We start from the raw sequence: 12,629 nt of genomic DNA, 5'->3' as shown, positions 1-12,629 counted from the left end.
GTTAACTACTGTTTTATTATTATTATTCATTAATTATTGTTATTATGATTGTTGTTAGAGATTTGTTCACCACCGTTCAAGGGACAGCAGCCTGGCCCAGGGGGAAGCCTGCCTCTCCTTCTCTGTCTCTCTCTCTCTCTCTCACACACACACACATACACACACACACACCCTAACACGGTGCACACTCACGCATATATGCTCACAAATGCCTGCTGTGTTCAGGCCCCTGCACAGCAATCCGAAGAGGCAGGCGTCCTACCCCAGCACGCAAACAACACACTGCCCACGCACACCAGCATTCAGGCAGAACACCATCCCCAGACCAATGCCAAAACCCACACGCACCGAGCTTGCAAGGAAAGGAAAATACATAAAGAATCCCTTCTCTCCAAAACCTGGAGGGGCGAGTCAGGCCTCTGTCTCTTCCCCCCAGTCGCTTTCCCTTTCTCTCTCTTTTTTTTTTTCTCCTTGTTTACAGCTTCAGAGAGCTCAAGGCCCATAAATCTTGAGGGGTCCACAGAGCACAGAGCACATTTGTAGGCATCGTTAGGACTCGCTAATACCTAAGCCCATTAAGGAGTGTGTATGCACGTGGTTTCCGGTGTGTATTAACTTATAGTTAAATTCTGAAGGAAAGGGCATTGTGAATTAACATACACCAAATCCATCATGGGCTTTTGTCATATCAGATTAGTCAGTCATGGGTTTGGGGGAGCAACTTGCCTGGGTCGGGGTGTACCCACCCTTCAAACTTTGTGGAACAGGCCCGGGGGTCTTGGGAAACACGAAGGCATTCCTATCCAGCCCCAGTCATTCGGATCCCCCAGGCCTAGCGGCTGCACACCTGTGAGATGGTGGAGGGACTGCAGACCCGGGTGTGGGAGGCCAGTGCCAGCGAAGAGAGGTGGGCAAGGGAGGCCCTTCCAGCGTCCTGCTGGGGTTGAGTTGGGGCGACTCGTCCTGTGGCCGCTGGATCGTCTGGTTTCCGCTTTCCGAAAGAAATGAGAGGAGAGGCAAGTGGAGTCGCTGAACTTTGATTAAACCATAGAGAAGACAGTGGGAGGAGGGGGAAAAAAAAGATCGGAGAAGGAGGAGGAGGTGGCCGAGAGATCGAGGAAAGGAAGTGCTAGCGGCTCAGGGGAATTTGGAAATCTCTCCAAGGGGCTGAAAGCTGGAAGTTGTATGAAGGTGTTCCTTTCCCACACCCCAGCTACTCCGCCCCAGTCGAAGAGGCTAATTCCGGGCCTCTTATAAAAATAAGAAAGAAAAGGTGAAGAAAAAGAAAATCTAATTATGTGGCATGTTTCAGCCAGGTGTTCCTGGTTCCAATGACTCAGACCCTATTGGAGCCCCGAGGATCTGGATAATTGGGCCTGCATAGACAGAGATGAAGGATGCCATTTCTAAAAGGAGGAAGGGGAGAGGAAAGTCCACCTCTTGGGGTCTTATAGAAAATGCCAAAGACCAACCAAGCTAAATTATTGTGTCCGTGTAGATCTATTTCCCTATTTACATACAGCAGGCTGTGGGGGTGGGGGGTGAGGGAAGGCCGGGAATAAACCACCAGGATGGAGCTGGCTGGCAGGAGAGAAAATGCGCCCCCCCGGCCCTTTGCGGGAACAGCCAAGGGGCCTCCTCAGCTCGCAGCTCAGGTGGCCGCGCGGCGGACCGGTCCGGGGCTGGGGGCCGGGGCCGGGCTGGGGGAGGGGAGGCGGGGGTGGGAGGGGAGGCGGGGGTGGGAGGGGAGGCGGGGGTGGGAGGGGAGGCGGGGGTGGGAGGGGAGGCGGGGGTGGGAGGGGAGGCGGGGGTGGGAGGGGAGGCGGAGGCGGGCCCTCCCCGGGCGCTGTGAACTTTAGCTGGGCCGCCGCCTGTCAGCCCCAGAAAGCGTTAAAGGTGCAGCAGCCCGCGCCAGCCTCCGCAGCCGCCTTTGTACGCGTGATTTATGACTTCAATCTTGGTTCACCAAGAGTTCACATGGCTTTCGCTGCTGTTGAAGGTTAACAGATGGTCTTCGCTTGACAAGTGGGACTATTGAAAATTCCTTCTTCTTCTTCTTTTTTTTTTAATTTTAGAAGCCAAGAGCAGAGGCTCAGGAGAGAAAAAAATTGGGGGGGGGGGGGCGGGGGACAGGGGTTGCAGGTGGGCCAAAATGGTAGGTCAGGAAGGTTTGTCTTCCTATGTTTAGGATTTTTTGTTGTTAGGATTTGCGTGCGTGTTGGGGAGAGGGTAGAGAATAAGAGTGAGCTAGGCAAGAGATGTAAAGATCTCTCATATTTAGACGTTAAAGGAGTGAAAAAAAAACCTTGTGCTTCCACAGTTAATTATCTGGGTAACTTGGGTCACACCCCCTAACTGATTCTCCTCTAGAGACCAGAAATGTGCCAGGTAAGGGAGAGAGTTTGGGTAAACGGTAAGGTTTGTGTGCTTCTCACTGGGTGTATTTGATCATCCGCCTTACCTGGGTAACTACTTTTTTTTTTTTTTTTTTTTTGGAATTGGGGTCCAGTTCTGTTTCCCAGGCTGGAGTGTTGTGGCACCATCATAGTTCACTGAAGCCTCAAACTCCTGGGCTCAAGTAGTCCTCCCACCTTAGCCTTTTAAGTATGTGAGACTGCAGGCATGTGCCACACCGCCAGGCTGGGTAGCTGCTTTTCAATGTGCTTCTGCACCCACAGATTTGGACAAGGGTATTTTTAGGCAGCAGTCTTTCAACTCTTTTCATCCTGTAGGTTTAGCCTGCCATTTACATTTGATGCACATGAAGAGGCTAATAGGAAGGAAATCTATAGAACTGGAATTGGAAGTCCTTTCAAGTCCCAAATTCCCTTGGTCTAAGAGCCAGTCTCTCTTCTTTCTAGCATTTTGACAATGGTCGTGCCACAGCAGAGGTGGTGGTCAAAGATCTCCCAAAGACCAGGATCTAAGGCCCCTTTGTGATCTAAGGCTCTGAGTACTTGGAGAGGCAAAACTCACTCCTTCTTTGTAGATTCAGAGAGACAGAGAGAGAGAGAGAGAATGAGGAGATACCTTGAAGCTGAGGGTCTGCTTGGCTTTTCGAGGCTTTTTTTTTAAGATATGTTTTTAAAAAATTTTCTGGAGTGGGAATTGGGATTGTGTGCACTGGGAAGGGGAACAGCAGAGAGCTGGGTCTGGAGTTGGGTGTGCCTCCCTAGCCATATTAAGGCCCCATCTCCATTACCGAGGCTAGGTAAATGTCTTCTTAAGAGATAGAGCCAGCCCCTCAAATCCAGATCTGGGAACCAAAGGCATCCATGCTAGAAGGGGCACTCCCTGCTTCTCTTTCTACATAGCATTAGAGAGGTATTTTCCCACCATGTAAGGACTTAGATAAGAGAAGGAGAAGAGCCAGAAAGATGTCCACATCTCACCGGGACACCTAGCACAGGCCCTCCTACAGGGGACCTCATATGTAAATAGCAGAATGGGGAGCAGAGAACAGAGAGACCCCAGAAATCCAGAGTCCAGGCTCTGAGGTCACTTTGGCAGGAATGGTCCTCTGGCCTTATGAAGAACAGAGGGGTAATATGGCACTGTTTAGAAGCTCAGGGGGTGGTAGCTGTTAGGAGGAATCAGACAAGGAAGCTAATGAATCTCTTCCAGGTTCTGGTTGGGAAGCAGAGGAATGAACTTAACAGCCTCTGGAAGTAATGTCTATACTGAAGTCCCCTTCTCACCCTTTCTGACTGTGATCCTCCCTGGGAAATAATTCCAGTGGGCTTGCGCTTATCTGCAAGTCTGGGGTAATTATGAATTATTAATTCATCATTAAGACTTGATTGTGACTGTTGCTCTCCAGTGGACCCATTTATCTCCTTCTTTGTGAGGCAGAGGGCAGCCTCTGTTAGCCCTTGGCTTCTGTAACAGGCAAACTGAGGCCAGCCCCTCTTGAAGGCAGTCCTTGAACTCTGCCCTAGGTGGGATGGTTGCCTCATTACCAGTCAAGTCATGTTGCACCTCAGAGTATTTGTGCGATACAGCCACCTCCCACAAACTTCAGATTTCAAAGTGCTTTGTAGGCTCCTGGAGAGATAGAGTAGGGGATTGGGAGTGAGACTCCAACAGGGGAAGAAACTTGGACAAGCTGTGAGTGGAGATAGGAATTAAGGCGAGGTGGGAGGACTCCCAGGCACAGTATCTAAGCAATCTGGGATCAGGAATGGGCATTTTGCCTTCCTTACCCTAAGGAGATGCTAGTCTCCCTCAACTCTCTGGGGACCCCTGTACACATATCTGGCCCCTTTTCCTGACCTTTCTAGTTGAGACCCCAGAGACGGCCTCCCTGGAGCCACATTGCGAGTGGCCAGAGCCGCATCCAGCATCACTCCCTCTGAGGGGCCGGCAGACAGCTCCAGGCGGAGCTCAAAGTGTCCTCGGACTCCAGCAGGAAGTGCTGGACTGGATGTCGGTGGGGGCCTTTGAGACCCCGATTCTGCAACCTCGGCCCCCGGGGCCCTCCAGGCCCACAGTCCTGCTGACTGAAATGTCGGCAATGGTGGCCACTGTGCCTCCGCTCAAGAGTTTGCAGGAAGTTCCATGTGGGAGATCAAGTGAGAGTGGCCAGGGGCCTCTAGCAATGACCAGCAGACAAAGCCTGGTCTCCAGGCATCACCAGGCCACTGGGCCAGGAGCCTGAGCTGTGGGCTCTGTGGTGGGTGGATGCTGGTTTTCTTCACTGGTACGGGAGAAAATGGGGATCCTGAGAGATCCCATGGAGAAGCTTCCAGAAAGCTGGACCTGGATCCCAGCCCGCCTCTGCTCAGGTATTCATAGTTGTGGACGCTGAGTATCTGCCAGTCCTAGTCCCTCGGAGGGACCCATGCACTCCAGGAAGGAGCCTCAGACCCAGGGAGGTGATATCATACACTTACGATGGCAAGGCCTCCTGGAAGCCCCTGGGGCAAAACCTCTTGGCAGTGCTCAAGGCCCCACACTGGAAAGTGGACACAGCACAGTGATTTGCCATGTCCAGGCCGGTGCAGAGCAGCAGGCAGCCCATGTCACTCTCCTGGGCCATCTCTCTGCAGGGGACAGCCACCACCCGAGCCCCCCATCCAGGGGTTCCCATGTGGGGACACCTTCTGGCAGCCCAGCTGAGCTCCCACCCCTAGCAAACACTGCTGGCCTCCCACCCCAGAGCGCTTTCAATGGCAGCAGCCCCCGAGGGCACCCACTGAGAGACCCCAACTGAGAGCCCCCAACCATGCCCTCCAGACTCCTGGCGAGTGGGACGGTGAGTGAGGAGGCCCGAGATCTGCCTCACAACAGAGCAGAACATGCCTTCTCCAAGCCAGGGTCCTCTCCAGACATGGAAGGAGGGAGGGAGAGAAGGAGGGAGGGAGGGGGAGGGGAGGGGAGGGACCAGGGAGGATAATGAAAAGGACCTGGCACTATTTGTAGAGACACACTTCTGCCCACTGAGAAGATCCTCGGCCTTGATGTCCAGCTCAGCAGTGACGGAACCCGGGTGGAGAGAGCAGGACCCCAGCATGAGAGTAGCAATGGACGCCACAGCAAAACATCCACGTTTCACAGTCATGACTTCCAGGAGCAAACCGAGCCTCTCCAGCAGCAGGGTGAGAGGTGACAGGGCACAGTTGAGGAGTCCCAGGGTTGCCGCGATAAGGGTGCCCACACAGGGCTTCAACAACGGGCATCCACTCCCTCGCAGTCTGGAGTCCCACGTCCCAGATGGAGGTGCAGGCAGGGCCACGCTGCCTCTGAAGGTTCTGCAGGAGCACCCTTCCTGTGTCTTCCACTCCCGGTGGCTCCAAGCATCCTTGGCTTGTGGCCGCATCACCCCACTGTCTGCTCTGTTGTCTCAGCCTCCTCCTCCTCCTCTCTGTGTCTGAGTCTGGATTTCCCTCTTCCTGTGAGGACACCCATCACCAGGTTCAGGGCCCACCCTACCCCCGTATCTCATCTGAACTAATTCCACCTGCAAAGAGCCTATTTCCAAATAAGGTCACCTTCTGAGGTTCTGGATGAACATGACTTTGCGGGGGACACCGTCTAACCCTGAACATATGGTGTCAGGAGCAGGCACTGCAGAACTAAGGTGAATCTGTTTCCATCTCTGTGACCCCTGGACACCCCAGACAGCCTTAGAGCCATGGGGAGGCTGCAGTGCCACCAGTCAGGCTGGAGACCCCTAAGTGGGTGCCCAGACAGGGCCCATGGCAGGAGGGCAGTGGGCACAGAGGAGGAAGGCTGGGCTGCTCCCTGCTTCTCCTCTCCCTCCTCCTTCTCCACTGGAAAGTTCCACAGAAGAGTCATTTGGAGGTGAGCAAGGACTCAGTAGGGCTATTGCCCTGGAGAGGAGGCGGCCGAGGAAGGAGAGCCCAGCACGGCTCTCGGAGGCTTCGCAGGGAGTGGGAGTCAAATACCTGGGAGGAACGAGGGCCCTCTCCAGGAAGAAAATGTCTCCAAACCCTCAGAACCCTCTGCAGACCTCATTGCCAAACAAAGAAACATGTTTTCTCAAGTTCCATCCTCAGCTTCAGGATGACCCTGCGTGGGTGAGCTGTGTTTGTTTGACCCGTCTGGACCCGCATGAACCTGAAGACATGGGCCCCAGCCGGAGAGGAGGGGCCTGTGGTCACAGCCAGGTCACCAGCCCAGTCTCGGGTTCTTGGCCCCATGACAGGTGCTGAAGAAAAGCAAGGGGGCTGGGGTCGCTGTGGGTGGTGCCACGTGGGAGGACGCGTGTTAGAGGCACACAGCCAGTGTAGGTCCCTCCCTTTGTCACTGGCCAGCAGTGTTCTGCCCCCAGCCAGCTATTTCCCTTCCACAGGCCTCAGTTCCCCTCTGAAAACACCAGCATCACCGGCCAGTGGTAAAAATTAAACATGCTCTTAATCTTCCAGGCTCTGTCCTGGACACACGGTGACCATCACCAGCATGAGTCAAAGGCCACGAACCAGGCATGTGTGGCTTCAGGACGAAGGGACTGCACCCACACCCCATTCAGTGGGGTGACCCCTTCCTGCTTCATCCTGCTCCCCAGCAGCCACCTCCTCCCTCAGGGTGCTGGCTCTCCCCAGCCGCACAGCAGCCCGCACAGACCCGTGGCCTGTGTCCTGTCTCCCCATCCCCCCAGGACAGCCAGGCTGTGTAGACAGGGCAGGGGACCAGCATCTTCTGAGGCCCCAGACACAGCTCCTCAGGCCCCGCCTTTGGCCCCCACACACCTCCACCCCACAAGGGGGATCCTCACGGGGCAGCAGCGATGCCCCACGGAGTGTCCTGGAGGGTGGGGCGGGGTGAGCGCCTGTGCAGGCAGGGCGAGGCCATGCAAGGCAGGCTCCCCATCTCTGGCTTATCAAACATCTGCTGCCACGGGCCCACCCAGAGAAAAGTGGGATCAAGGCCTACAGAGGCCCCTGCCTCACGCTCTGCTGGGGTCCCCAGGGAGGTGAAGCCTCTGCTGGTCCACTGCGGCCCTAAAGGCTGCAGTTGAGACACCCGTGCTGCCAGCTCCAGACTTACAGGGACATCTCCACCCTTTGCATGCCTAAACACCACCCCCCGACCCCTCCTTCTCCCACACTGGGACCCTCCCAGGGCACTGGACCCCACCGGGCCCCAAGGTCCCCAGGGGCCATAAGAACCCCCTCCCACCCCACCCCAGGAGGAACACTGCCCGTAGCTCACTGAGGCAACGTCCAGCCTCTAAGCCCAGGAGCTGCCTGTGTTGGAAAATCACCTCCCATTTCCAGATGAGGCCTGGGCCGGGAAAGCGCTCTCTCCCCACACTCTGCACCCCGCCCCAGCTTCTTCCCCTGCCTGCCATGTGCCTCGGCCCCCAGGAGCCCCAGTCCCCGCCCACAGCCTGCAGCAAAGCCCCATTCACACCTCCTATGACATAGTCCTGCTGCCCTCCAGGACCCTCTCGCCTAGTGCAGGATGGGTGACCAGCAGGCAGGGCACAGCAGCCAGGAGCAGCTCCTAGGAGCCCCTGAGCCCCGCCCTGGCTGATGCCTCCTGGGCCATGTCTGACACATCCTCAGAAGCCCAATTCTCAGATGCGGTATCCTCAGCCTTTGGGAGGGATTTGGGACACTTGAGCAGGGCCCTGAAGCATGTGTAGGAGTTCTCCTATTCCGACTTTCAGGCCACCTGTGGTCAGGGGGTTCCCTGTGCTGCCCGAGGTCCTGGCGTGCCCGCTGCACTAGCTGGGGTGCCCTCCCTTTCAGCAGTCCTCAAAGGAGTCTCACCATGCTAGGAAATTTTAAACCCCAGCCTCAGCCTGCATGGTCCCCTCCCCCTAAGGCACCCCTCACTGTCTTGTCTCCTCTTATGTGGGTGCTCCCTGACCCTCCTCTTCCCCCTCCAGGCTGGCCCCAGGCTCTCCCTCTCCCCCCACAGCCCTGAAAGGTCATATTGCCAGCATTGCCAGCACTCATGTCTGGGTCTCTGTCTCTCCCACCAGAATAGGGGCTCCTTTATGGATGGGGGTCCTGTCCAGCTCCTCCCTGAACCCCGGAAGGCACAGGGAAGGAGCCACTCTGTGGCTCCAATTCCAAGACTGCCTCTGAGCTTCATAACTGCCTCTCTCTCTGCCATTGAGGGCTCATGCATTTTAAAACTTTCTCCGGAGGAATAATTCACTCTTTGCCCTGACCCAATTATCTTTCCAGTTTCTGGGCAGAGTTACTGAGCGATGTTCTGAGGGTGGCTTGGTGGGCAGGCTGGCAGCGGGAGAAGGGTCTCACCTGCAGGTTGCCCAGGGGCTCTTCCTCCCACCCTCCCGGGCCCGAGGCCCCTTCTCACACCCCTAGCTCCACAGCAGCAAAGCGGGGCTGTGGGGTGGGCCAATGACTCGAGGCATTACCACAGCCAGGCTCTGGAGCAGAGGGCCCTGCATCTGTGTGCACTGCCTTTGCAGCCTCAGTTCAGGCTCAGGTGCAGCTCTAAGCCTCAGTTTCCCCAGCAGTAAATGGGCTGGTTTGGGGATTCCATGAGTTGATGCCTGTTGTCAGCACCGCACTGGGCACAAAGTGAAGAGCCCAGAAAGGGACTCTGGACTCGGAGGGAGCCAGGGCCCAAGCCTGCTTCTCCTGCTGCCTGCTGGTCTGTCTTGGGGTCTGCCTTCTGCTCTGTCATGTCCCCTGCTGAGCCTCTGTTTCCCCAAATATAAATGTAATTGAGGTTTTTAGCACTTTCCTTACTGGTAGCTGGGAGGACCAAGTGAGAAAACGCCTCTGAAATAACCTAATCAAGTAGACAATGCTCGCCAGAAGAGCTCAGAGGCTGCAGTGGAGACGGCGTTCCTGCACTGGACAGACACTCCAGGCCCGCCCCAAGGAGCCCGTCTGATGGAGGAGGCACGCACATGTGTTACAGGACCAGCAGATGTGTATGCCCACAGCGCTGTAACACACCCCTGACGTGGAGACAGCAGGGTTTGCAGCAGAGAAAGGGCTTATTGATCACAGGGCAGTGAGTGAGGGGGTGGGAGTGAGCCACAAAACCCTGTCCCTGAAGAGTTCTGGACTGGGGTTTTTAAGGGGATCATGGAGGGTGAGAGGCTGGAGAATTGGGTTGGCTGATTGGCCGGGGTAAGGGGCTGAAATCATCAAGATGTGGGGACTTGATGATTCTTCAGCAGCTCAGGTCCTCCAGGGTCCTATAGGCCGGCTGGCGTCAGGAGCTTCCTCGGCACGCAGGGCCTGAAGGGGCATCTCAGAGGGAAACACATGTTCCCAGCGCTCATCTGCAGAGCAGTCGAGAAGGCAGTGGACTTGTGGCCGGGCCTGTGTGACTCTGGGGCCACAGGCAGCAGACAGGCTTGAGGCAGCCCGTCAGAGCACGACCACCCAGGGACAAGTGTGAGGGCGCCAGGCTGGGTTCATTTTCGTTTCTCCCCCTCCCTTCTTCCCTGGTTAATTTTATGAAGTTTATGGGGACGATTTCACACACACATCTGCATGCACACTCCTGCCCACTCCATACAGCTCCCAGGCGGTCACAAGGTGAAAGCTGCCCTTCCGACAAGGGGCTGGTGCTCTGCCAGCTGGAAGGGGCACAGGGAAGGGACCCCCCGCCAAGCCCATTGGCCTCCAACATCCTTCCAGGAGGCAGGTGTTCAGCCCCAGACACCCCCACCCCAGCCAGCCGACGTAGCTCAGGAGGGGGTAGGAGAGGTGCTGCTCCCGCCAGAGCGCACCCACATTGCCACCCCAGGTGAGGCGGGGACAGCACCGTGGGAGGGAGGGAGGGGCACAGTGACAGCTGCACGCGGAGACACAGAACCTTCCAGACAGAGCTGGTCAGAATCTCATCAGTTAAGGTTAACGTTAGCATTGGGAGGCAACTTCCAGCCCTGCTTAGAGTGGTGCAACCACATCATCCCAGTTTTTGCTGTTGGATTCTCCAGGCAGCACTGGTTTCCGGATCCCTGACTTTTAAACAGGAATTAGCGTCCTTTTTCTGCCCGGCCAGCATCTCCTGCAGGTGGGCCTGGCTGCAGCTCAGATGCTGGGAGAGTAGGTTCACATCAGGACATGCCAAATCCATCCCTCACTCTCATCAGGACTCCCACAGGGGAGCACCAGCTCCAGGGTTTTCCATCAGCCTCTGGTCTGAGTGGCTGCTCCTAGCCCCCCTCCCATGAAACTCCCCAGCAGGAGCTCTGGCCTCTCACAGGCGGGGTTCAGCTCCAGAAAACTCCCGCTGAGGATCTGTGCTGACCTGGGGCTTCCTGAGAAGAACGAGGGTCCCGAAGAGTCCTACAGACCCTCAACCACAAGTGTCCTTGGAGGACAGGAAAGGAGCTGGGAGGCAGGACACTTCGGCTTTGGCAGGGCCTGATCCTGTGAGCCCCCAGGTGCAGGGCGGGTTACAAGATGGACTGTAGGATGGGGTCACCCACTGCTCAGTCCAGCCAGCCAGCCACATGACCATTCATCATTACAGGTTTTTTAAAAGAAGAAATATGTGGACAGAAAATATGTGACTGAAACACCAGGAGTTTGATGTTGGTCTTGTTGCTCACTGCACAGAAAGCCAGTCACTGAGACAATGAATACTGCAGGGAAGAAGGAAGGCTTCATGCAGGTGCGCAGCTGAGGAGGTAGGAGCTCATTCTGAAATCCATCACCTCAACTGGCTAAATTTAGGGGTTTATAGAGCAGGGAAGAAAAGTAACCATATGTAGAAAAACAAGAATTGGGGGGCACGAAGAAGAGGAGGTGGTCAACAGGAAGAAGGTGGTCCCTTAGACAGTCATTATGGGTGCAGGTCAGCTGTCTCATTGTGCAAGAAGGCGGGGAGGGGAAGGGAGGAATGGGAGGGAAAAAGGAAGATATGGAGGGGAGGAGAAGGGAGGGATGGGAGGAGAAGGGAGGGATGGGAGGGAAGAAAGGAGGGAGGGGAAGGAAGAAGGGAGGGATGGGAGGTGGGAAGAAAGGAGGGAGGGGAGGGAAGAAGGACGGGAGGGGAAGGAAGGGAGGGGCAAGAAGGAAGAAGGGAGGGAGGAGGGAGGAGAAGGGAAGGAGGGGATGGGAAGGGAGGGATGGGAGGGAAGAAGGAAGGGAGGGATGGGAGGGGAAAGGAGGGAAGGAAGAGGAGGGGAAGAGAGGAATGGGAGGGAAAAGGAAGGAAGGGAGGGGAGGGGATGAAAGGACAGGAGGGAAGAAGGGAGGGAGGGGAGGGAAGGAGGAAGAGAGGGATGGGAGGGAGGGGAAGTGAGAGATGGGAGAGAAGAAGGAAGGAAGAAATGGGATGAGAGGGAAGAAGGGAGGGAGGGGAGGGGAAGGGAGGGAGGGAAGAAGGGAGGGAGGAAGAAAAGAAGAGAGTGAGGGAGGGGAGGGGAAGGGAGGGAAGGGATGGAGGTGAAGGGAACGAGGGGAGGGGAAGAGAGGGATAGGAGGGAAGAAGGTAGAGGAAGAAAGGGACGGGAGGGAAGAAGGAAGGGAGACTGGGAGGGGAAGGGAGGGATGGGAGGGAAGAAGGAAGGGAGACTGGGAGGGGAAGGGAGGGACAGGAGGGAAGAAGGGAGGGAAGGAGGGGGGAAGAGGTGGAGGGGAAGGACAAGAGGTCAATATGACACACTCATTCCAAATTCCAGGTAGAATTATGTAAATATAAAGGATTTCTGGTTACAAAAAAAAAGACCAGTCTAATGTCTTACCACTTATAAGAGACTTCATAAAGCAAAATAACACAGAAAGGTTTAAAATGAAAAGATGAAAAAAAGCACAGACTACAGTAAAAGTCAGGAAAGCTGGGGCTGGCACATTAATATTGCAAAATTGAATTTACAACAGGAAGCATTCACTGTTACATCAGGAATCATTTTATAATCTTCACATATGCAAATAAAGATGGAGTGCTAACAGTAAGCAGCATTTGTGAACTCACCAAGACAGCAGCAAAACACCAAAAAAAAAAAAGGGAAATCTTTATAAATACAGGGGAAGGGATTAGGTCCACTCTGAAGGCCATAATAAATGAGTCCAGCGAGGGGTGGGAAGACAAGATGAGCAGGGCTTTGGCGTTGCAGGAGCGCCTCGCACAGGGATGCCTACTGCAACCATTTAGATGCAAAGTAAATCTAAGTAAATATTTAAAATGCAAAATTTACACCACTCTTGCTTTCTTGTAAT

The sequence above is a fragment of the Pan troglodytes genome, chromosome 17, assembly GCF_028858775.2.
Source record: "Pan troglodytes isolate AG18354 chromosome 17, NHGRI_mPanTro3-v2.0_pri, whole genome shotgun sequence".
In the NCBI taxonomy this organism is placed as follows: domain Eukaryota; kingdom Metazoa; phylum Chordata; class Mammalia; order Primates; family Hominidae; genus Pan; species Pan troglodytes.
Note: the sequence above shows the minus strand (reverse complement) of the source record.